The sequence below is a fragment of the Papilio xuthus genome, unplaced genomic scaffold, assembly GCF_000836235.2.
Source record: "Papilio xuthus unplaced genomic scaffold, Pxut_1.1 DF828780.1, whole genome shotgun sequence".
Taxonomy (NCBI): domain Eukaryota; kingdom Metazoa; phylum Arthropoda; class Insecta; order Lepidoptera; family Papilionidae; genus Papilio; species Papilio xuthus.
In genome coordinates this window covers 2,922,650-2,948,767 of record NW_013529869.1, presented here as the reverse complement: position 1 = coordinate 2,948,767, position 26,118 = coordinate 2,922,650, and the positions used below count along the sequence as shown (strand labels likewise).

Genomic DNA, 26,118 nt, shown 5'->3' with positions numbered 1-26,118 from the left:
TACACTATCGTATTAGTGGTGGAAGTTTTAAGAGCATTTGACAAATTTAACAAATGAAAAATGTCTGCTGGGAGGTCGCAACTGCAGTTAAGACGAGATGATACTGTTTTGTTTATTGCTTTTGCAAAATGCTATCTTACTAATATTATAAATACGTATGTTTCGATGGATGGATGTTTGTTACAAATTGCTTCCAGAACGACTGCATGGATGTCGCTGAAATTTGGCCAAAATGCAGAACATAGTTTGGTAGAATACATGGATTACTAATTATTATTTTAAATAAATCCCGAGCGAATGAAACTGCGGGCAAAAGCTAGTACATAAAATATGGTGTTCAAATTTTAACTCTAAAAAGTTTCGATACGTAAAATGCAGTGAAATGTGAAAAGTTAATTAATTATTTTCAACTGAACATAGTAAAGTACATTGTTCTTATAGTTTAAGAATATTTATTGGCTAAAATTTTACTGAGTGATTTTATATAATCTGACATAAATATCTTAAAACTTCAATTGTACAAAATGATGAATGTACCTATAGAGATAGAAAAATATAATATGTGAAAAAGTAAGGAACTAATGAAATGGAATTTCACGCGTTCACGCGAACACATATTGTTACATAGAAGTACGAGATAATAATACAAGATGATTGCTTTTTAGCGAACATCACGTGAGCTGAATGCAGTCGTGACTAGTATAGTCTGAGCCTGTTCGCTCTACTAACAATCTCTAACAATCACGACTGTCGACTGTCGGCTAACACCTCACAGATTTCATTATAGACTTCAGTCGCCGGGCGGAAGTAGCCGTCCTATAACGATGTCATTCAAGAGCGCTGAGAAACGGTAAACCTTGGAAATATAAAACTTTCTATTGCTTGTATAAAATGAATAGTCACGATAGTTTTGCCCTATTGAGGCAATCTGTTACAATATCCGCTTTTACTTACAATATAAGCATCGGTCTTGTTCGATCATGCAAAAATATATTATTTAAATACTTATCAAAAATTCTAGTTTTGGTAAAAATCACTCCATCAAATTGAAGTCACGTGAGCTGTGTAAAAGTTTGGAAAGGTGTACAAACCGGCGTAGCCCTTTGTCTCTACGTCGGCGGTCGTTCTACGAGATCGTAGCAACGCGGTTCCGGTAATTACTACAACTGACTACGACTAATATCATTGTTACGTCCTTAAACTTGTCAAGTGTATCAGCATGGTAGAGTGGGCAAGTGCAGGCCCAGTCCCCGTGACCTACATCCGACGACCCTCGCTCGGGAAGCTGCTAATTTCCACCATCGCGGGCCGGAGCCTACGTCACGCGGGACCGCGGGGGGCGGGGGACGGTAAGGGGACGTAGCGACGGCCCGCCGGCTGCCTCGCTGCGACCAGTCCGCCGCCCAACTCCGCTCGGTGAACACGCGCCCGCACGTCGAGGCAAAACAACACTTTATCCGCGATCTCGACTTCGACCTCAGTAACGCCGCCTGAACCACGAGTGATAGAACTATATTTTTTTTAAGTGAGTTAAGAAGTTGGAAGAATTTTTTTAAGAAACTTTGTGATAGCGACTCGGGCGGGCGGAGGTTCGGGCGCGGCGTTCCGCTGACACAGTGGCAGAGTCTCAGTCGGCCGCGGGTCCTCGGGCAACAAGCACCATCGATTTTCTTCACACGAGTGTACGCGAGGTACGTACAATCACGTGCTAGTATTTTCATCGTGGCTATTTCCACGCGCGTCGTATTTTCGAACCGCTTAACGTTCAAGGCCGGGTATGTTTGCGTTAGGTATTACGTTTTCGGTTTACTTACGTATTCTCGTTTACCTAATTGTGTTATGTCTTATCTATCGTAACTTACGACTGAGGAACGAATCGCTTTCATGACTTCACAGCCTTTAATGCGTGATGGAAATAAGTAACACGTCGTAACATAAATTATAAACAATTGTGGTTTTAATAAAGCTATTGATTATATTGACCATATAAAATAATCCTAACAATGTAATAGAATTAAAATGATGAATTGCCATGATGATTGTGGTTTGATCGTGACCTAGACGTAGCGAGCTATGCCGCCTTGGCGTGTGTTCAGGCAGGGATTCATTCAGACGATAATGTAATTACGTTCAAAGTACTCTCGCACATTTCATCTATATCTCGCAGCCAACGAAGCTCGCAACCGTACAGATTTGAATATTAAATCATACCTTACAACGTTATTTAGGCGCTTTTTATATATTTAAATTCCATAAAAGTATACCAAAACTTTATATAATATATGAAAAATCATATTTCAACAATATAAAGCATTGCAATAACAAACAAATAACGCAATCGATTTAATGTAATATAAACTACATATTGTAAATTGTAATACAGAAGTTAATCACACTTTTATATTTTTGTTCAACAATAAATCCATATCAACACAGTACCCTTTCATCGGCAGAGCAATAAACTAACTTTATTAGATTCTTATCGTAATACCTACTGTTGAGACGTGATCGAAACAAAAAAGTTTTCATATGTAACCGGCTGGTACAATGTTGCTGTAAACGAAAAAAAAATTAACTAATTTGAACTATATTTTATAGAGTTTCGTGGGACAATTTATCTTACGAAACTGGTTAACTTTGTCATCGTTATTTTTATAAATATTTTTATTTGAAAAGTCAATTTGACTTAATAAAATGATTTATTTTTTTATTGCCTTAAAAGACATTTAAAAATATACATCCCGTAGTTACTTAATCATAAGGTCATACGGAAGAGCAAGTATAATATGAATTTTATAATAGTGAATACAAATTGAAGTTTTCAGTGCGATATTTAAAAATTAGAGATGTCCGGAAAATGTGATTAAAATGTTCAAGATAAAATTCTTTTAAAATTTGAAAAAGACTTAATATAAATATTTTCGCTACTATGCGTGTTAAATAATTCGAAGTCCGAACTTCGCCGACCTGTTGCAAAATTATTAATTATCTATTTCCCAATAAGTTTATTCCAGTGTTAAAGTAAACATTTCGAATTTAAAGGGAATTATTAAACTATCTAATATTATTAGAACTAGCTCTTGCCAGCGATTTTGTCTGCCCGGAATTAAAAAAGGAAACGGGATAAAAAGTATCCTTTGTCCTATTCCTGGTTCTAAGTCCCATTTTCAGCCAATTGGGTTCAGTCGTTTTTGAGTTATAAAGTGTAAGTAACACTTTCTTATATTATAGATTTCAGGAATACAGAACTTTCCAGTTTATAATTGCTGATTATCTTCATGCATACATACTTATACTCGATTATTTTTTAACCTTGAAAATATTACGCGTGTAAATACAATAATTAAACAATAGTAGTGGACATGTAATTTGAGTGGAATATTTTAAATTACAGTACTGAAATCTCCGCCAATTGGTTAACTTTTGCGTTTATCTCTTTTTTATATAACAGAAGGGGGAAGATATATCCCTTTGCAACAAACCCTGAGTATTCTACTTTTCTTTTTAATTTTCAAGAGTTTTGTGTATTTGAAAATACTATGTTTATAACGCGTAGGAGTCGCGTAAGAGCGTCGGTGGCTCAGGGGTTTAAGCACTTTCTTGCAATCTTTAGGTCCTGGGTTCGAATCCCGCCATGTACCAATGTGTTTTTCGATTATAACATACGTACATTTATCCGACGTTCTTACGGTGAAGGAAAACATCGTGATGCAACCTGCACATATCTGAGAACGAATTCAAAGATATGTGTGAAGTCAACCAACCCGCACTGGGCCAGCGTGGTTGACTATGGCCTATTCACCCGTAATATAGGGTAGGCTCCGAGGCCCTCAGTGGGGAAGTATAAATGAGCTGATGATATATATATGTTTATAACATTTACATAGCTTACTATGTTAATATAAGTGAAGCCGTATACAATATAAAATCATCTTCTAATCTTATTAGATATATCCGGTTATTTTACTAGAGGTTTTATAGTTATTATATATTTAACTCTGATGTTAAATCATATCAATACCCGACCCAAAAAATCCTAGTCCATTTGTATTTATTTCTAGCAGAATATAGACAAGGAGTTATTACTATACAAATTTTACTGTACACTTAAATATTTATCCGATATAAATATTCTGTTCATTTATTACGTTAAAGGGATACTAAATTTTTATCAATTTAAGGATATTAAAATCATGATTTTAGTTGTTACTGTGAATTGCAATTACATCGCAACATTCTTGTTTATAACAATTAAAATAGAGCAAAATATCTTTACACTTGTTTAAAAAGTTTGTCTATGGAGTTAGTTGGGGTGGATACTGACGGACATCTTGACTGTCGATGTTATTCCGTATCTGTTAATTGTATAAAGGTCATAATTTCCAACATATTGATGTGCGGCTGGCACGTATCGATGTCAAGGCGAGTGCGCATCGCGGCCGCACCGAAGCCGTGACGTAGTTCAAATCTCGCGCTCGCGACAAAAACGCACGACCCATTTAAAGTTATTAAACAAACAGAGCAAGATTCTATGTTTGTATTTAGATTAACACCAACGATGTTGATACAAACTAAAATTAGTAAAACGCGAATGCAATTGGGTAAAAAAGTTAATAAATACTTTAAATTAATTTCATTACATTGATAACCTGATACTTGTTTCATCTTCGTTTTTTTGATCGGATGGAAAGATAGAGAAAGTTTTCTTGTGCTGAATATATCTGAATATAACGTCAGTGGCTCAGCGGTCAAGCAATTGAATTGCAATCTACAGGTCCTGGGTTCGAATCCCGCCATGTACCAATGTGTTTTTCGATTTACATATGAATATTTATCCGACGTTCTTACGGTGAAGGTAAGCAACTTGAAGGAACCTGCATATATCTGAGAAGAAATTCAAAGATATGTGTGAAGTTAACCAACCAGCACTTGACCAGCTTGACTATGGCCTAATCACCCAAAACTAAGGGTAGGCTTCGAGCCCCTCGATGGGGACGTATAGTGAGCTGATGCTGATGAATATATATAGTTTTTGGACTATGTTGATTCTAGTTTATGTTGTATGTTGTACCACAATGACTTTGAGTTCATTATTATTAATTTAAAAAAGTAAAATGTAACTTACTGAACAATTTATTTCATTCGCTGTTGGATTTATTTCGTCAGACGAAATAACCCTTTCGTGGTCACGCGATCGTTCCGAAGTATTTTCCTTCCCTAGCACTTGTTATGGCGCCCTGCTTTCATTAGAATCGACCCTTTTCATTTATATAATTACTTTAATGTTTAATAATTATAGCTGAAATTAATAAAAATTAATGAACAATACAGTATAGTCGGTTTCAGTATTAATGTTCGCTAAATTGTCAACAATACATCTAAATTACCTAAAAAAGAATTAATTCAATTGGATGACCTTCAGATAGCAATTTTTAGTATTACCATATTCAATTGTTTGATTAATATCATAAAATAATCGTCTATTAATTTAAGATGTAACGCATCTCATTCCTTAACAAGAAAGTAAATCTATGGATCTAAAAAAAAAGAAAAGCAATCTTGCCTCTACGTAATTTTTGTTGTGTTTAGAATTTAAAAAAAAAAAATCTTTTTCCTTCTACTCGTAGATAGAATGATGTACATGTTCTCATTACAAAGCTCCCTCAGGATACAATGCCTTATACGATGTTATTTTAAATTAAGAATATGTTTTGAATTTAAATACAATTCAAATATCAGTTGCTAGCTATTTGAAGCAAGGATGTTATCTTTATGCCATGTTTTTCCATTGCCTAAAAACATTTACATCTCTATTTTTCCAACATTATCTTCTTGTACAATCAGCTGCATAAATATGCATACATTTATAAAACTTTAGAAATTTGACAACGCGTTTGGTTTCAAAAATACGTAAGCACATCACCAATAGCAAGTACTCATAGTTGGATACATATTTATACAAATGCATACATATTTATGCAGCTAACTATACAGATATTTAAGCGGAGAAAATCCATGGCTACCTTTTCCATTTGCTTTCTATTTGAACGATTTTACCTCTTATTTATTACTTAATAACATAAGAAATATTCTAATATACGTACATAATATTATACGTAACATAATCATTGTTATAACGAAATGATAATGTAGCGATAAACACGCAATATAACTATTTGCTCAATGAAATTACTACGAACCCGCCTACATAAAGTACCAACATAACATAAAATGATTAATCAATAGTAAGTGCTGTTACTAACCATCGAAAGACACGATACGAGTTTAGACGATTTTTAAACTACATTTTTGAGTTTACTTTAGTAGCCTGACATTGTCTATGTCTAAATATAGCCTTTGTCATCCGGGGATAGTGTAGCTTCCCAACAGTGAAAGAATTTTTCAAATCAGTTGAGTAGTTTCGGTGCCTATTCAATGCAGAGAAACATGAAAGCGTCAATAGCCTAATGGTTGAGGATACGGATTTCCGATCACGAGGTCGGGGGTTCGAATCCCGCCATTCGACTATTGTCGTAAACCATATCCTAGCACAAGCCTAGAGCTTAGTTAGAATGGTAAAAGAAATATTAGTAAATTTCCAAAAAAAAATCTGCTAATATTAAAAAAAAACAAAAAAAATTAAATATTTCCTCTTTATACAGTACTATCTCAATCAATTTATCGTAAAACACAAAAACCCATATTTTTTATGTCTGTAAAAATATTTCGTGTTATGGCTTATTAGAAGCTAGATACGTCTACGTTAATCTGCTCTGATTTGGCAATGACTTTGAAACTTTAAAATATTCATTATAGGTATGTATTATTGTAATGTCATACTTGGCACATTTCTCCTCACTAGAAACGTAAAGAGCTTCTGAGAAATTGAGCAAACGATTTTTAACCACCTTACAAATATTCTAAATGTTGTTGTATGATGTTGGTATCTCCGGAACGACTGAACGGATTGTTATAAAATTTGGCACACAAAGTCTGGATGAACACAGGCTACAGTTTTTTTTTTAATTCAGCTCGAACGGAGTCGCGGGTGACCGCTAGTGTTATAGATCAATCCAGTGACACTTCGGTATGTCAATCATTCTTTGATTCACATCGCATGTGTGACAAAAGTTATGTAACTTTGAAATAGGATTTTGTAATATAAACTTGACATTCTCTTAATTATGCTCTTATTTGGTATTAGTATTGATTTGTGAGACCTTGCTATCTGCATAATTCGTTTTATATTATTATTTGGCCTTTTTTAAATTAAATTAATTTGTTTAATTATATCAAATGCCATGTAGTATCATTATTTTTGGAATTATAAGGTGGCAAACGAGGAAGCGGCCAAATTAAATTCGCCGAAATAGCGAAGCGACCGCTGGCCATTGGTATCCACGATAGCAGATATGTTTAGGGAATACTTTCCTTTACTATGCATCCCTTAAATTTGGCATACTTATAGAACATAGTCTGGAAGAACACATAGGCTACATATTTTTTTTTTAATTCCGCGCAGACGGAGTCGCGGGCGACCGTTAGTTTTTTCATAAATACTTCACATACCATTAGGATTGTTGACAAACGCTCTCTCTATTTCAAAAGTGCCTATTGAATAAACAATATTTAATTATATTAAATAATAAACACAACCAGCATTTGCATATTGACCTTAAACTCATTACGTATGAATGAGTTGATTTCTTTAACATAATACTTATAGAAATTTCATTTGTGGTTATATTTGTGTCACGGTTGTTACATATCTTTGTAATAATAAACCTATTAGCAGGGGACAATATACAAACAATTTTTCAGGTCAGACTTAATTTATATTTTCCCTTTCTAATAATAAGAGGTGTTTGATTGAATAACGAATTTAAACTAACTCTTGTTCAATCTTAAAACAATAATTTATAAAATTCAGAAATTCAAATGATAAAGGTCGCTGTACACGGGCAACTATTAAGCGATACTTAATACCATTTAATAATTCTCTTGATCAAAATGTCAAATGTAGCCTTAGGCGTCTAAATATATTTTGATATATACATTTAAAGGCTTAATTAATTTGCATTGGAATCAAAACATGGTCCGTTAATTATCTCTATTGTTTCGTTAAAATGTAAAGTAAATATTTGTGGAAAGAAATTAAGTAATAATTAATAGTAGCTTATTAAAACATTAAGTTAATGAAATAGTATCTTAATAATCGTAGGTATTTTAAGACATTGTAAGTTAGAATCCTTTGGCGCGAATGGCGCGCTTTCGTTACCAATTCAAACGTCAGAATGATTAGTGTGGTTATAAACGTCGACATAAAGCAAGACTAGTGTTGCGCCAGTACACCGGCTCAGTGTCGGATTTTCTTCCTAACAATATATAGATTAATTTAAATATTCTTCTAAATTAAATGACAGTATATTCATGACCCAACTTATTATAAAAGTATGTACCTACTTCAATTAACTTATATTATATTTTAAAATAAACTATAAACCGTTTATCGCAAGATGCACACTACAGACTTCAATCTTATTATGTAGATGTGATGCGACTTATCGTAACTTCTCGTTTGTAATAACGATTCGTCCTTTTGTACAGACTAATTTAAAACTAATTTATTTAAAGACCGTTCTTCATCTTTTACAAGACTGTTGTTTTTATCAATATCGTAAAATATTCTTAACACGAATGACACTTTTTATTTTATCACGCTAACTTCGCAATACTTCTTTGAGGCATTTTATTTTACTAATATTATAAATGCAAAAGTTTAGATGGATGGATGTATGTTTGTTAGGAGGTATATCAAGAACGGCTAAACAGTTCTTGATTAAATTTTTAATAGATATACAACATAGTCTCGAAAAATATAATACATAGGCTACCAATATTTTTAAAATTCCACGTGGATTCTTAAGCGATAGCTCAGTAGCTGTCTTCTTAGAATCCAAGATAAGTGTATATTATTGTAATTTATAGTTTAACGACTATACTCATTCTTTGCCAAGTACCAAGCCCGTTAATTTCGTGCCTACACCTGAATATAATTTTACCGCAGTACAAAATGGATTTAAAGATTCATCGCAATGAACTTGACACTTTATGCAATGACGTAAACAAGGACGCGTATCTATTTATAGATAGAATATTGCAGAATCGCGTTTATCCGTACATTTATTATCAACGGTATAGCATGCTATTGTAATAAATAACTTTAACACTGTTTTAGTTAAATGAAATAAAGATTTAACAGCACACAGCATTGTTAGCGTGCTCTGTGCCGTCGTTATCGTACAATTTATCAGCCATAAATTATTGTCGTGTAAAAATAGAGCTTACTTTAGTTCACACTTGCCATTTGACGCTACTGTAACATGCTAAAGAATTATTGAAGTTTTATAACCTTAATTTCTTTTACCTTTTATGTATAACTCCATTACTCTTACTTTCTTTTAGTAAATAGAAAATGTTCATGCTTAAATAGTATTTATGAAACTAATAAATTAATTATGAAAAGATGATTTACTGCAGCACACTATAGTGACTATCACAGTCTTAATATTCTTATAGCTCAATTCAGTTTGCCGAATTACTAATCTTACTAATATTATAAATGCGAATGTTTAGATAGATACATGGAAGTTTGTTTGAAGGTATTTCTAGAACGGTTCAACGGATCTCGACAAAAATTGGCATACGTATAGAGCATAGTCTGAGAGAACACATAGGCTACACTAATTAAGTTTATTTAATCCTGCGCGTACGGAGTCGCAGGCGACAGCTAGTTTTAAATAATGATTACCTTCAATCATGTTTAGGTTCACATTTTTTCTACAGTTTTTGAGTAGATATGTTTATATGTAAACTGTACACATCACAACTGGCTGGAAAATAAAAACGAAAAAATACAACAGTTTTGATGGACATACATGTCATGCAGTTGCGAGTCATAGTGCAAAAAACTCGTAAAGTCTGCGACGATACTAGACAGCGTTGGTTGCAGTCAGACACAACCGCGTGCCGGTCTAGTATATTGGATAATGAGTTTAGATCTATCCGACCTCGAATCCCATCCGCTGTAGTACGTCTCTGTTGTTTAACAAAATAATTCAGTTACACGTCAAGAAAACTGTACTTTTGACAACTCGAACTGGCAACATTTTTTCTTATCGTTCTTCATTTTTTTCACTTTTGTTTTCGTTTCATTCTTGAACTTGAAAACAAAAACGACAAAAATTCGATTATTATTACAATAAGCATTAGCTTCCAGTTATATAATGTTACGGTCTAATAGACCATGTAACAGCAAGCGTGAAGGTTATATTTTTTAACTGAATTATACATTTTGTCATTGTTCGTAATACTCGATTTTTTAACACTTCTCTATAAATTGTTGTCCAACGAAAGATGTTGAAGGTAATTCGAATTTCGAATCCGTTGCATTGTGGCCAGTTCAACCTTTGACTTATTAGGTACCAATATGTCTTTTCGAATAACTTTTAGTAACGATTTCTTTGTTATACATAATTTTAAATGCAATGAGATGCACAACATTTAGTATTTCTGTCTTATACCGTCGCTATTTTATGCTTAAATATATTACGTAAGATGAGAATTTATGGCCCGTTTTACGAACACGTTGGCGAGCACCTAAGCCGCATATGAAGTACCGTGTAATCTTGTGATGTACGTTATTCCATGCGCAATTCATGTGAGACATTAGTGGGTTTGTGCACCGTCACTTAAACCTTGAATTAATGTCTAAATGTTCCCTATTTCATATATTATAGGTGGATAAGCATCCAGTAGAACATTCAAGAATCTTAACATAACTTTTTAAGTCCTTTGCTTTGGACTATTAATTGATTTGTTTAAGTTTTTCTTGGTGTATTTTGTACGATATTATGCAGCTATTTATCTCATGGAGACTTCTTTTACTCATTTGTTTCCATGCCAACATAATTGGAAAGTACACATGGAATTCTAAAGAAAATGACTATAACCATTTAAATAAACTTATCAACATAAATCATGGGCTTTTGAAAATGAAATCCAGTCGTGCGAAACCAAATGCAAAGGCTGGTTTTAACATAACAATAAGAACAGGTAAATCTTTGACTTTTGTTTATTTAAATAACAGTCACGGTCAGTGTTACCTCAACCATAGAGAGTATTGCAAGAGACACCTTCAAACGTCCAAGTCACGTCGTGTAACCGGGAAAAAAGAATAAAAATAAACGGTGTCACGCATCGCAGAACGTCCGCGCCCGTCGCCAGCCGAGCGATGAATGGCCTCCGTGACATTGCTTATGCTTCGTAATGTGCAATGTTAACTGTTTTAAAGTCTTTATAACAATAAGGGCAGGTATACACTGCACCTGTAATATGTTTAATCTCAATAATACCTATATCATTATAAGGACAATAAGTGTTCTTGATAGCGGCAGATAAATCCACGTCCTGCCCTTTTAGTTACTGTATGGTATATAAATGTTGTTTGGTAATCTTTATCCATTTTTCTTACATTTACAATACAATAAAACTTATTTTAAATGTAATATGTTGTTCACTTTAAGTATTAGCATAAAAAGACATATTCATCATCATCATCAGCACACTATACGTCTCCACCGAGGGTCTCGGAGCCTACCCTAAGTTAGGGGATATTAGGCCATAGATAGGGACATATTAAATGTAACATAATTTTCGTATGGTTGCGAAAGTTACCACTTAACATTGTATCACGAATGCAATCGAGGGTTATAAAATAACTGTAGTAATAATTCACCGCTTCCTAAAAGGATATTTTATTTAACCCCCTTGTTCTAATCAAAGTTGACCTCACATTGACCTTTTGGCGTAAAGGTCGCTAACAGTAATGCGGGTCAATAGGTTTGATAGAACACTGTTGGCGCTAATTGTACTGTTTTAAATATGTGGCTAGGTGACCTTCTGACGTCACAAGGTCAGGTACATCGCGTGCACGTCACTACTGCTGTCGGCGCTCGGCCGTGCAAAATGTTATAGTAAGGGTTTGTATACGCTTTTATTACATTAGCCTATATGTAACAATCAAACAATGTAACGGAATCTTTTAGTGTAGCTTTCAATAAAATTATTAATGTAGAACAGTAGGTATCACGCACTATTCTGTTAGTTCTCGGTCAATCGGGCTTAATTTAAGTATACTTTCTCTTCCCACCTTTCTTTTTATAAGGAAAAGATAGGAAGAGGAACGAGTGTGAATGGGGAATATAATATTATCTTTGTTAGAGGAAAGAGAGGGCGGCATAGAGCCGCCCACAAAAAAAATCTTTCTGTGCGATAGATTAAACGTAGGCAACGCGTCTGCAATTGCGAAAATGGGCAGCGGTCGCTTCGCTATTTCCGAGAATCAGGGTGACCCCTTATTCATTTGCCACGTAATAATATAAAGAATCTTTAAAATTATGACAACTGAAATAAAAAAAATAATGTTACAAAATTGAAAAGATAAGTATAAATAAAGTCATGCATAAATATTTATAAATAAATTCGAATAAACTCGTCCATCAAAAGGTCCTCAAAAAAACATATGGCACGGAAATGAGGGAAAATATTACAGTAGTGTCCTTTTACAATCCCACATCAATCAAGTTTTTCTCGCGGCCGTCCCTCGGAATCTATACAAAATAAATGGGCAACATTAATCATTATAGATGGAAGTAGTTTTGGCCCAGTTTCTTTTGAAAATGTCGCCTTTATCGTCGAATATATCTCACGATTTTTTTTTACTTTCCGACATCGTAACGTGTCATTGTACAAACAACGATAATATATTTCTGATAGCAAATTTATTGTGTGACCTTTATATAGACGTTTCATTGCGTAAATGAAAAAGCTTTCGACAATATTAATTCATCTCGTTGACGTCTTATAAAAAGGAAATGTAATTAATTTTCTATTTGCGTCTATAACTTACGATGACGCAAATATCTTCGCAATACAATAAATAGTTATTGACATACCTTCATATATATTAAATTGGGGAATAGTTTCTTTAACAAGACTTCTTCTGCTGGTGATTTTGGTATACTTTAAATGCTGGTTGCAACTACGATTAACTTTTTTCTTTGCGAGTAGTTTAAAAAAGTGCGAGACCTTTATACAACTTAATATTTCTTGATTCCTAAAATACATGTTCATCTTGTTATTGGTAAATAAAAATTATAACAAAAAATTAAATGAAATTTCACTCAAAGGTAGAACTCTAACGGTGTTTTTAAAGTTTTGTAATTAACAAAAAAGCTTGGTTGCTATCGCAAAGGCGGTACACGAAGTTCGTACTGAAACAAGATTATTAAACGTAATAAAAAAGTTTTTAACATGAAAGAACAGCAATCCAACCGCCACTTAGGGCAGGCAAAGAAAGCTCCTTAACTCCGACCTCGTTGCGTTTTTTCAGGCTTACGTTCTACATTTATAAATCTATTCATAATACAAAATCAAAACCTAGTTTTACATGCCGTCCCGTAACTTAATTTAGAAAAGATCCAGATTACATTTCAAAAGTAAAAAGTTCCCTGTGAATTCGGCTAGTTAGTTTAACATAATGTTAAGAGTTATCTGAACGACCATAACGTGGCCTACCGGGACAGGCTGAAAACCAGCTCCGCATGCCATGCGGTTCACGCTGAGCCTGCAGTCCATTGTCGTCATATATATATATATATATATATATATATATATATATTTGTAATTACTGTGTGATTTGATGTATTTGTGTGATGGCAATAAAGAAGTTTTATTATTATTTTTGTTTCTTTTTATCTACTAAAATTCGTTTCCAAGAACGTCTTCATGTAACAACTTACTTAATACTTGTATAACATATTAATAAAGAAAAATTTTTTTTCAGGTAAATCACCGATTCATCTACCACTAATTTCAACTTCACACTTCAATAACTAAGGTACAGAAAATACATCATAACATTATTATTCTGCTTGTCCTTTTTACTAAACTCAAAAATCTACTTATTATGTAGTTTTTGAGTCGTTTTTTGCTCAGTCTCCGCAAAATACTTACATGTGAAGACATAAGTATAATCTCTCATGTCTCTGCGAGTTATTCAACCCTTATTTCAAAGAACTTCCCTTAACTAAACCCAATTAATCTGAAAACTAAAGTAATTTTCCTTAACCATAGTTCAATCTCTATTACCATACAAAGATCTCTATAGAAATCTTTGGCTTTAAAACAACCCACTAACAGAGTTGACTGGCTTAATTTTCCAGTAGTTTAGCAATTACATCATCACTTCTAAACTTGTACGAGATTCTGATCTGTAATTCGTAGTGCCGAAGTGTTAATATCCCATAACTTGACTGCCGCCTACTTCCCATCGACCGAGACCCAGTAGCTTTACTAATGCGAAAACTTTGACGTCAGTGTCCCATATAACGAGAGCAACGCCCCCTCATTGCCACAACTGTTGTAAACCACTAACTTATGTTTACTTATCAAATTGATTTTTTTTTATAAACGACACAACTTTCACTTATTACAGTGACAGTCTTTTCTTCCTTTGTTGACTATTAACATTGTCTTGTGGAAAATTGGATGAATGAAATCATTTTCAACAAACTGCTTCCATAAAAAACTGACGTATTTGGCCATTACAAATATGAAACACTCATCTTAATAGTGCTAATAGCGACCAAAACTTCATTCACGACAAGCAAACGTGATCTTACGTAAGATTTACATTAAATCTTTGACGCTAATGGATCGGGACTAGTCGTAATGAGGCGCTCATGAAAAATGTTAACGCAAATGTTATACGCAATTTCTTAATGTAACAATTTCGGGGCGGGGTATTTTCATAAGCAGTACAGCAAATATATTGCTCAAATCTTACACATTTTTTCTTCAATTATTTTAATGTTTATGTTACATAAGTATTAAAATGATATTAAGATTCACTTTATCAAGCTTAATAAGTTACTTAATGTGTTCATCTCGATCTATTAAAATCATACTTCTTACTAATATTATAAATACGAAACTTTAGATGGATGGATGTTTTTATAGAAGGTATCTCCGGAAAGGCTCAACGGATCTGGATGAGTGGCACAGATGTGGAATATAAGAACATATAGGTTACTTATTAAGTTTTTCTTAAACCGCGCGGAAGAAGTCGCGGGCGACAGCTAATGACTTGTAAAAATGTTAATATTACGTTACTAGGCGTCCACCCGTGACTTCATCCGCTTAAGACTCGTCATCAATTTAATATATGCCTACCTAATGCCACTCAAATTAATTTAAATAAAACGTTGCCTAACGAACTGAAAATATTGTATTTATTTTTGAATCAGTGTCAATACAATCAGTCGTAATATACGTATAGCGTGACTATTCACCTAACTACTTTCATATTCATTTATTAATGTCGGAAATGTTACGCATAACATACGATTTTTATTTAGTACTGACGACACGTGTGACCTTCTATTTTTGTTTTTTAATGTTAAATTATTCAAAGCATCTTCAATGCTGATCTATATATTTAATCAAGTACTATTGTTATAAATTCATTTGATTAAAATTAAAACTATGTTATAAAAACGTACTTTATGTGTGTGTTTTTGTTAGACCACTGCAAAAGATTTCTGGTTTTCATAATTTAAAAATAAAAACACTTCCTACTACTTTTATGAAATGGGAAGATCACGACACCTCTTTCATAATAATTGATTCAGTTGTTTAGAAGCCAGATGGTTTCAAAAGGACCTACTTACATACATACAAACCCAAAGACACAACACTTTACTCTCCTGTGTCAGTCAGGTAAAAATTCTACTGTTCAAATTCGCTTTTAGGTTAGTTCGCTTGACAAATGTTTCCTGCTCTATTGCCCAATTTATTTAACCTTCACCTGCCCTTAAATCGTTTGATTACGAAACCTTACATTTATAATTTGGAGCGTCATTTCATTGACATTGATCATAAGTAAGGAAGAAACCTTGACATAGTAATTCATTATCCTATTGTTATTAGTAAAACGGATTAAGCATTTACAGCTCACGTTCTATTGACGAAGGCTATAAAACTTTTATAGAGCTCTAGGTGACACAGATCTCTCAAAAGATAGCTATAAAATCAATATGTTTATAGAACAGTATAGTTATTGTCTTTTTATCAAACCTTAACTAACACACGCCTTGACTCTATTATCTCTTTCTACCTAGCTTGTATTCCAAATGGTGCTGGAGTCGGTTTTTCTAATTATTGTCTTCCACTTCGTTCTATCCTTGACATATTCTGAGACATGGGCTGAAACCCATGTCTCTGAGTACCTTACTACCTTGTCTTTAGTCTTATCATTACTATACTAAAGCAAAATGGCATAAAATTTCGTCCAACATCTGCTATTTGGAAATTAACTCATATCGTAAAAACGCAATCCACTGATGCACAGTTATTTTAAAATTTTAGTAAAGCATTTTTAAAAAATCTTTGAAAAAACTATTGGAAATACTAAGAGGCTTGCTTAAGCTACATACAATGCCATAACAATCGTATTTAATTGGCATTTTAATTAAAAACCACGCTTAGCGTTCAAGCTGAAGGTTACTCTTAATTAGAACTGGACAATATTAAACTGTTTAGCTTCCTTACGGTATTTTACTGTTACATATTTAAACTAGAACTAAACATAAATGAACTTACCTTAAAAAGGGTCTTGAGAGACTGACGGACGGACAACAAAGTAATCCTATACGGTTCCGTTTTTATCCTATGAGTTACGGAACCCTATATATGATCTTTATGTAGTAAATACATATATTAACATTATGTATATGTGTACGGGATTGTACTCAGTTTAAAGTTGATCGTAAAAGTTATGTTCTTTTGTAGCTTGTTATTTAATACGAGGAGTCGTGTTTTGAAAATATTAATTACTAAGACATTAAATTTTATCAACAACTCAGTTACTTTGTATTCGATATAATCAAACTTTGATAATTTCGTAACTTAATTGGTGCGTTAATTATTCGCTTTTGCAGAATTAATTACACGGCCGTGCGACGGTAACTAATTTTAATACATTTTGTTGAACTAAGAGCGATATTCTCGAGTACGTTTAATCTCGTATTCGCAGTTTTGCAATAAACATTATGAAACGCAAACCAAAATCGATAACACAGATTATATTTTGATGTTACTTTAACATGCTCCAGCTATAATGTGGCGTATATGTTGAAACTTTATTTAACATTTGATACGTTTGTACTTTTATCAAACTTTTACTGTATTATTGCAAGAAAATATTCAGACAATGTTTTGTTGAACACGTCTTTTAACCCTTTGAAAGCCGGTAGTGACTGTTATAACCGACCACTATAATTACGTTATTCTTCATTTGTCAAGATCGCATTTCGAAAGCCTACGCATAATGATATTACAATATTCATGTTTTCTGGTTTTGTTTCACATTAGCGTGCGGTAAAGGGTTGATAATAATCTGCAAAAGGTTATAATGACTTGTATAAGGTTCTATATCCAGCATAGAATAGCCAGAAAATAGACATTTCGTTTTTATGATGTTTCTCGATAATACACATTATGTCACGTTCTTCTTATCAATTTAGAAACGTGACAAGAGATGTACTTATCAAGATAACAATCCTAAAAATGATGATTCACAATTGTAGACATTTTACTGTCAGTCTAAGGCATTATGTTTTTCTACTCTCTTGCGTATGTTCAAACATACACCTGCGTATACTGAGGCTTATTGTTACAAAATGTCTGCTCTGACGTCAACGAGTTTATTGCTTTTGCACATATAGTATATTTACTCTATGTGAATTTGATCAAAACAATTACTGATACCAATTGAAACAAATTTCATCATCATCATCAGCTCACTATACGTCCCCACCGAGGGGCATGGAGCCTACCCTACGTTAAGGGTGATTAGGCCATAGTCAACCACGCTAGCCAAGTGCGGGTTGGTTGACTTCACGCATATCATTGAATTTCTTCTCAACAAACTAATCTAAATATTTCAAATTACTTAAGAGCGTCTGTGGGCCAGGGATTAATCCCACCATGTTCCAATGTCTTTTTCGATTTACAAATGTACATTAATCCGACGTTTTTACGGTGAAGGAAAACATCGTAATGCAATCTGCACATATCTGCAAAGAAATTCAAAGATATGCATAAAGTCAACCACACTAAGTTCGTTATGACTTGCATTACAATATTAAGTATTTTACAAGTACAAGTATTATCATATTAACGAATGCGTAAAGAAATAAATGGTATATTAGTTAAATAGACTTTTTTTGCTCGTTAGAATTATTATTATTAACTAGTTGTCGCCCACGACTCCGTCCGCGTGGTTATATAAAAAAACTTAACATATAGATATGTTAAATAAAAAGCAGCTCTTCAAGGCATAAATTCGAAAAAAAAAGATAAATAGTATCCTATGTCCGTCTCCTGGGTCTAAGCTACCTCCTCACCAGTTTTCAGCCATATCGGTAAAGCCGTTCTTGAGTTATAAATAGTGTAACTAACACGACTTTCTTTTATAAATAGACATTGAAACAATAATTTAATACTAGTTGCATCACCAAAATTGTAAAAAAAGCCTTGTTAATCACCCACGACCCTTATACGTTGAAATATTTTCTAATTCCGTGCCTATTATTTAGGCTATGGTGAAACTAACACGAAAACTGTTCCATATACGAACAGCAATGTGTACATGGTTTAGCTAAACACTGATAACCCACATTGTTATCGTTATATCCGAAAAACACATGTGAAAGTGCTTTTATCTGTAGCAATTTGCATAGTTTCTGATAAAATAATTTGCTGCAAATATAGACCGGTGTGTTTGGTATTTAACATGAAATAAATCAGTTAAATATTACTTCTTACTAAGAGTATTAATACGAAAGTTTGGATCAATTGATGTTTGTTTGAATATATCTCTAGAACGGCTTTATGGATCTCGATGAAATTTGGTATATAATAAATATTGAATCTAGTGTGGCAGAACATATAGGCTACTCATTATGTTTTTTTTTTTATTCCGAGCGGACGGAGCCGCGCGCTATAGCTAGTATACTTTAACTTTTAACTCATATGTAACTTAACATGAAATAATGCAGGTAAATTGAATTATAAAACTCCTAAGGTCCATCTTCATACGAGTAAAAAATACTAGATAATACCTTTAGTCTTGTATTCATGCTATGGTCATATCCTATATTCGATTTTATTATTGTTACCCATAATTACATTTAAATGTTTTATACTTTTCAATTATATGAACATGATAAAACTTGCCATGGTAATTATAACCCTGTTTAACCCGTTTTTTAATCTTTCGTTATCCTTCATTAAACTGATACTTGCCAGTGAATGAACTTCAAAGCGATGTCGATGTCCTGTAAATTAATACTGTACCCCAACTCGACCTAAACCGGAAGGTATTCAAAGTTGATGGCACTTTGTCGCTTATTAATCGGTATGTCGCCATCTAAATGGCAAAAGGGGACTTTTTGTTCACTATAAAAATTTAAATGGTCCTTCGAGGCAGATGAAACGACTATTACTACCCTACATCAATATAATCTCTATATAACCATATATTATATGACTCTTTTAAAGTAAATGGCTTTTTGTACAATTTTTTTTGTAGTATTGTTAAATAAAATTCAAGTCCCTGTTCAAAAGACCTTTGATTTTTTTTAACGTTGAGAATTATAAAATTTGATTAGTGAAGGTTGGATACTTTATTATCTTCAATCTCAGACGAACAAGGATAATTAAAGCGACCCCAACAACCCTGATTTACATCCGAAACTAGCGGCCTTGTTTACGCAAGGCGTTGTAACGATAAGCGCATACATATTAGTCTACTACTAGGCAATAGAAATAATATTACCTAACTCTAAATATAAATAATAGTGACTGAACATGCAATTCTTTTATTGTTGTGTAACTCCGAAAATGATTTTTTATTTTTTGGAAAAAAAAAAGATTTAAGAGAGATGTCATATTATTTCAGTTACATGAAAGAGAAGAAAGATATACTAAAGTTGAGAGAGAAAGAGATAGCTATACTTGTAACATTAAAATGAAAAATATTTTTAAATACGAATTCTATATCACCTTTATAATATTAAAATATCAAAGATTAATTTGTAATAATATTGCATTTTATTATAACAATATGATATTATAAAAACTTGTTTTCAAAGCAGCCAGAGGCATTTTTCATTTTACTTTATTCAGGCATGATGTTTAATATTCATGAAATTATTTGCCAAATTAAAAAGAGTAAAACGAATTTTCAATGATAATGGAAATTAATATTATTCTTATTTAACTCAGTCTACTTAAAATACAATGAATTTATGAATGAAATAAGGTTTTTATTTATTTAAATTGTAAAAATTACCATAAAAGTACTTATAAATATTTGGCTACATCGTATTAAGTGTTTGAAAACCCAGAGTGAATAGAGTTAACCCTAATCGGGAGGCTTGTAATCCTCCGTAATGTGGGTTCTACTTTTGTCATGGAAATATGAAAGAGGAATCGCTTTACATAATCTATTATAACTCTCATATCTTTCACATTTTATGTAAATTACAAAGATGTTATAACGCGCAACATAAAACCACATATATTTTGTGTATAATATTTTACTGTAATGTTTAACAGTTTTTTAGGATTCCGTACCTCATAGGAAAAAAACGGAACCCTTATAGGATCACTTTGTTGTCCGTCCATCTATCAAGACCCTTTTTCTCAAAAACGCGTGAAGATATCGAGCTGGAATTTTTTATACTAAAGGCAGTTCGATACCGTAGACTAAAAGGAACAGAATATGATAAAAAAGAAAGGTTAAGTCTTAAATATTCGTTCAAAAGGCAATAATTGCTAGAAAAGAAGCGTCTTAGGGAATATTCTATACGTTTAATATTTCTCTCGCGATCCGAACATAAATATATTCAATAAATACCAATAGGGTACCTTTAGGCATCCATTCGTCGCTCGCCATTCAAGCGTAAAATATATTTAAAAGCTTTCAGAGAGCTACAAAAATGTAGATGGAAAATATGTCCTCTTTTTATCGTCTCTAGACGTCATTAAATTCAGCTCTATTATAAATAATTTCGTAGCTCTATTTTTAAAATGGAAGTGTAACTGTTGCAATAATGCAAAAATCTACTAAAGTTTTAATTAATCTAAAGTTTTTGACACGAGGATTTTATTTGTTAGTAACAAAATCTTTATCTCTTGGTCGTGTGAGCGAAGAATCCAATTGTTGATATCTCTCCGACATCTTGTCCTGAAATTAGAATTTTTACATAACTACGTTCTCTTATATTTTATTTCGTAAAAAAAATGATTTCTGACATTTCCTTGTCATTTTTGGATTGTCGTTGCCCTCAACTTCAATACTTCCCTAAGTAGGAAAACATTGACGGAGTAACTCTTTAGTGTTAATTAAATGATACTATGATTGTAGCCACGCTCTAACTTGTTCACAATTGTAATGTAATTTACTTAATGTACGTTACTGTGAAGTAGGATTCTTAATCCACTTATCCTAACAATGTAGTAAGTTATAAACTTTCAAGTCATAAAGTAACTTACGACTTTGTATCTGATAATGACTTGAATAGATACGAAAACGGAAATTTTTACACGACAGATTAGCTAAAGCGATTTGAACTGAAGGTGAAAAGGATTAATATACCTACGGATTAAAGATTCTTGTTGAAGCACCAAAAGTTTAAGTAAAGAGATTATAACACTTACGTCAACATTAACATGTTTAAATGTTTAACCTAAATAAACATACAATCAAAATCATACAAAAAATGTTAAAAAATATATAATAAACTAGCTGTCGCCTGCGTTTCCCTCCGCGCGAAATTAAAATAAATTCCAGCTTAATACCTTCACGCGTTTTTGAGAAAAAGGGTCTTGACAGACTGACGGACGGACAATAAAGTGATCTTATAAGGGTTCCGTTTTTTTCCTATGAGGTACGGAACCCTAAAAAAACATAATTAGTAGCCCATGTGTTCTTTCACACTATGTTCTATATGTATGTCAATTTTGATCGTGATTCGTTTAGCCGTTCTGCAGATACCTTCTAACAATCATCCATCTATCCAAACATTCGCATTTATAATATTAGTAAGAAATAAGTTGGTGTTTTATTGGACACATAAATATTTAAGGTAGATTTCTCATATTAAAAACACTGAGATTTCCTTAATGTCCGAAATAGAGAGTGCAGCAATTAGCCAGTAACAATGTCTAAAATGCAACAAGAATTTCCCGTATAAATAATTTCATGTTGTGAGTGCTAATGCTTCAGTAATAACTAAATCTTACAATGCCGATTTGATCAAAATTATACGTAGGTTTATAACAAAACTTTATTGTTTTTTGGAAAATAAATAGAAGCACCAACAAAGCATTGAACGTGAAGCAAATAGAAAACATCTTTAAATATGGATGGAAGTTGAATTTGCTCTAACTATTTAAATCGAGCTAACAGTAGCTTTAGTTGAGTATTGCAATATGAACTTTGGTACTTTCAACTTAAGTGATACTATCGAATGAGGGTTATAAAGGGGTTGTCGGGCAGTGGGGCGCCAGATCGATAACGGGGGTACAGATATAAATAGGACAGACAAACTCTAAGGCCGTACGCCCCTAACGCTCGGTTTCATTCTCGTGAATCGATTCAGAGATGAGATGCTGTAATAACCTCACTGGTGTCACAGCCGTTTGCTAAATTGATATATGGCCAAATGAAACTGGGACACAATAAAATTCTTTTATAGTATTCTGGCCTCGCGTGGAATTCGTCACAGATCTTCTGAATTTTTACGAGATATCGTAAAAAAGAGAAAGGTTTTACTACAGTAGTTACATTTTCAGATCCGTTTGTTTAATGAATTTCTTAATTTGATCGTATTTAAACTATTGTTTTATTCTTTACTTGTTTTGAATAGCTATATACTATTTAAAATGATTATACACATAAAAAAATGTGTGTAAGTATTTAATAATTAATAGTAAATAAGCATCCAATAATTTTGAAAACATAATAATTTTTACGCATCAACCTAATTTCTTAATTTAAATGTTTCATTTGTGTCATAAAAGATTAACCGACAAAAGAATGTTACGCAATTATTAAACGACTCCATTAATTACACGCTTAAATTGTTACCCTTGTCCCCACGCGAAGGTCGTGATGGGAAATGATAGCGATGTAGCGTAAATCAAAGACCATCAAGTTTTGATAGAACTTTGTTTTTCTTCAGATAAAGGCTTAATATAACATAGAATATGTATAGTATGTTGTATGACCGATACTACAGAAAAAAGGTTTAACTTGTTTAATATCAATCTATAATCAATAAGCCAAGCCATGCAGCTATAGAATTCACTTTTTTCCGTAAGGCATCTACAGACGATTATTCGGATCTTTATTAAGTCGTTGTACGTAGAGAGCACAATATTTGAATAGTGTAATTTCTTAGAATAAGCACAAAAGCGTGAAAAACATGTTACCATTTTTGCTAACATTGGAAATAAAAATTACGTCACAAAATAAAAGAAGATCTACATTAAGCTGGCAGAGTTTAATAAATTAGATCTTGTTAATAATAATGGTGCTTTCTAAGCGCAGCTGATACATACGAGCCGTGAAGTTTGAAGGTCAGGATAATTAATTCGGCGGGCGCTAAATCACGTACACTGCGAATAAATTCACGAGTAGATGTCGCTATATCACTCGAACGACAGCATTTATTGACTTTTAGCATCTAGCGCTTTATCTTGTCTGTGGTTTATTGTCTACGGAATATTCTCGAGAGGGTTTTTTCCGGATTATAGTAAGAGCCATACAAAACTCATAAAGAATAAAATAATTTTATTGTTTTGTTTTCAATTTCTTAATATTATCGTTAATCATATTTCACGTGACCTTCGTTTAACGAGAATTAAAAAAAATCTTAACATTTTTAACGTCCATGGGTTTCAAGTTTATTAAAGCTATCGCATGAAAATGATCACATGAAAGTAAAACTATAATAATAAAGTTCTGAATGATAGTGATAGTGTTATATATTTAAATTTAAAAAATATATACTTTTCGTACTTAGATAATATTACTTAGAAATAACTTAGGTTATTTTCTTTGCTAAGTTACTGAAAATTCATCTGTAGTGAGTTATGAAGTTTCGCTACCTACAGCCCGCATAAGGTTTCATAAAGTTAATAACTTCCAATCATTCCCAGTTTCCAGTGAATTTATCGTAGCACCACCCTGTATCAAAGTAACTTATCTCTTCAAACTTGTTCCCAACCCTTCAAAGAGCTCCCAAAGTCCTTTTCATTTATTACAGTAGAAAAACATTTGCCTCGTTTCTTATCTAAAGCCTTCTTATACGACAGATAGCGTAATTTCAAGAGAAAGGGTTGTCTTTCCGACAGTTTGTTTTTATGTTGGGCGCAACAAAATGTGTGATTTTATTTATAAATATCCATTCAACTTTATTCATTCTCTGTGTCTTTTTATTTAATTTTATTCTTGTTTGTCTTTTGTTTATATTATCTTTACAATTTTATTAAAAAAGATTGAAGGAGGTTTAAACAATTCGACTTAATTGGAACTTATTGATATCTAAAATCAGTATAACTGCAACGTACCTCATAATTCTTTTCCTGTAGATTCGCCTACACTACTAGGAAATATAGGTAAATTCTAGGATTACTATGTTAAACTAACAGACGTGAAGTGGAAGCAATTCCGCGTTTCGTCTGATGATTGTGCGTCCCGGAGGCCTAATTTAGTCCTCTTTCCTTTCCTACCCTATTTCTCTTAAGGAAAGGATGGGAAATGGAAGTGAACTTTCCGGATGAGAGGATGCATTGAAGGGGAAAGTATTTTCTTTCTGTGCATCCTCTCCTCCGTCGATTAAAGGTAGGCAACGCATATGCAATTGCGTATGTCTATGGGCAACGGTCACTTCGCTATTTCAGCGATTTCAGGTGGCCGCTCGCTCGTTTGCCACCTTATGATAAAAAAATAGAATTGTTATCTATCGTATGAATTATGACAGCCAAAGATTTAGGAAGTAACGCCGACGGGCTATAATAGTCTATACATTTGGAAAATTGCCAAAATATTCTTCACTTTCCATAACTCACTCAACACTACTTCGTCAGTTCTTCACTAATTAACTTTTCACCTAAGTATTAAAAATATTTGAGGCATTTAAAAAAGAAATATGTGAATCATTAAATATTTATAGATTAGTTAAAAATGTTAAGGCCACCATTAAAATAAAACAGTATGTCTCATGATTACATTTCTACATTAAGTATGAGTAAATAAAAAAACGCAAACATATAGAAAAGATTTTTTTTATATCATAAGGTAGCAAACGAGCGAGCGACCACCTGAAATCACTGAAATAGCGAAGTGATATGCCATACGCATATGCATAGACATACGCAATTGCATATGCGTTGCCTAACTTTAATTGACGGATGAGAGGATGCACAGAAAGAAAACATTTTCCAGAATGCTATTCAACATCTCAGGAAGCTAGAAAATATCATTGAAAAGTGTTTAATTTCCTTTACGTCTGGAAATAGAATCTGAATTATTCACACCTATCAAAATAAAAGTTATTGAAATTAATAAAATGTCTGTGTTGATTTATTGTTGCAATCAAAATAAATAACTATACAATCTGGCAGATAATTTAATTTATAACGTTTTCGATGATGTGATTAATAAACGCCCATTGATGTCCGGTTAACCCAACGATGACGTCAATACAATATTGAAATTAATAACTCTGGTAAAAAATAATTGTAATTCAGTGAGATGATTTGTATAAAGCGAGTGTGAATAATTTTTAATTATTTTTTACCATTATAAAAAATAATTAAAAATTATTTCTAATCGATGTTTGATGACAATGATCGATAGAAGTAATCCAAGAAATTATTAGTTTTAAACTTATTAAATAGTCGTTAAACTAGTAGATTAGTTCC

The 26,118-nt window shown here is 32.8% G+C and overlaps 1 protein-coding gene across 2 annotated transcripts in view; it reads left to right on the top strand.

The window, feature by feature from the left end:
• Positions 1-1,399: 1,399 nt before the first annotated feature.
• Tob (Transducer of ERBB2) overlaps positions 1,400-26,118 on the top strand; it is a 31,429-nt gene continuing 6,710 nt past the window's right edge. Inside the window, exon 1 of one of the 2 annotated variants that reach the window (XM_013326945.1) lies at positions 1,400-1,691. The gene's annotated coding sequence lies outside the window, so the exon portion shown is untranslated. Of the gene's footprint in view, positions 1,692-13,904; positions 13,961-26,118 lie in introns of those variants that run through there. The other variant, XM_013326946.1, reaches the window with a different exon arrangement.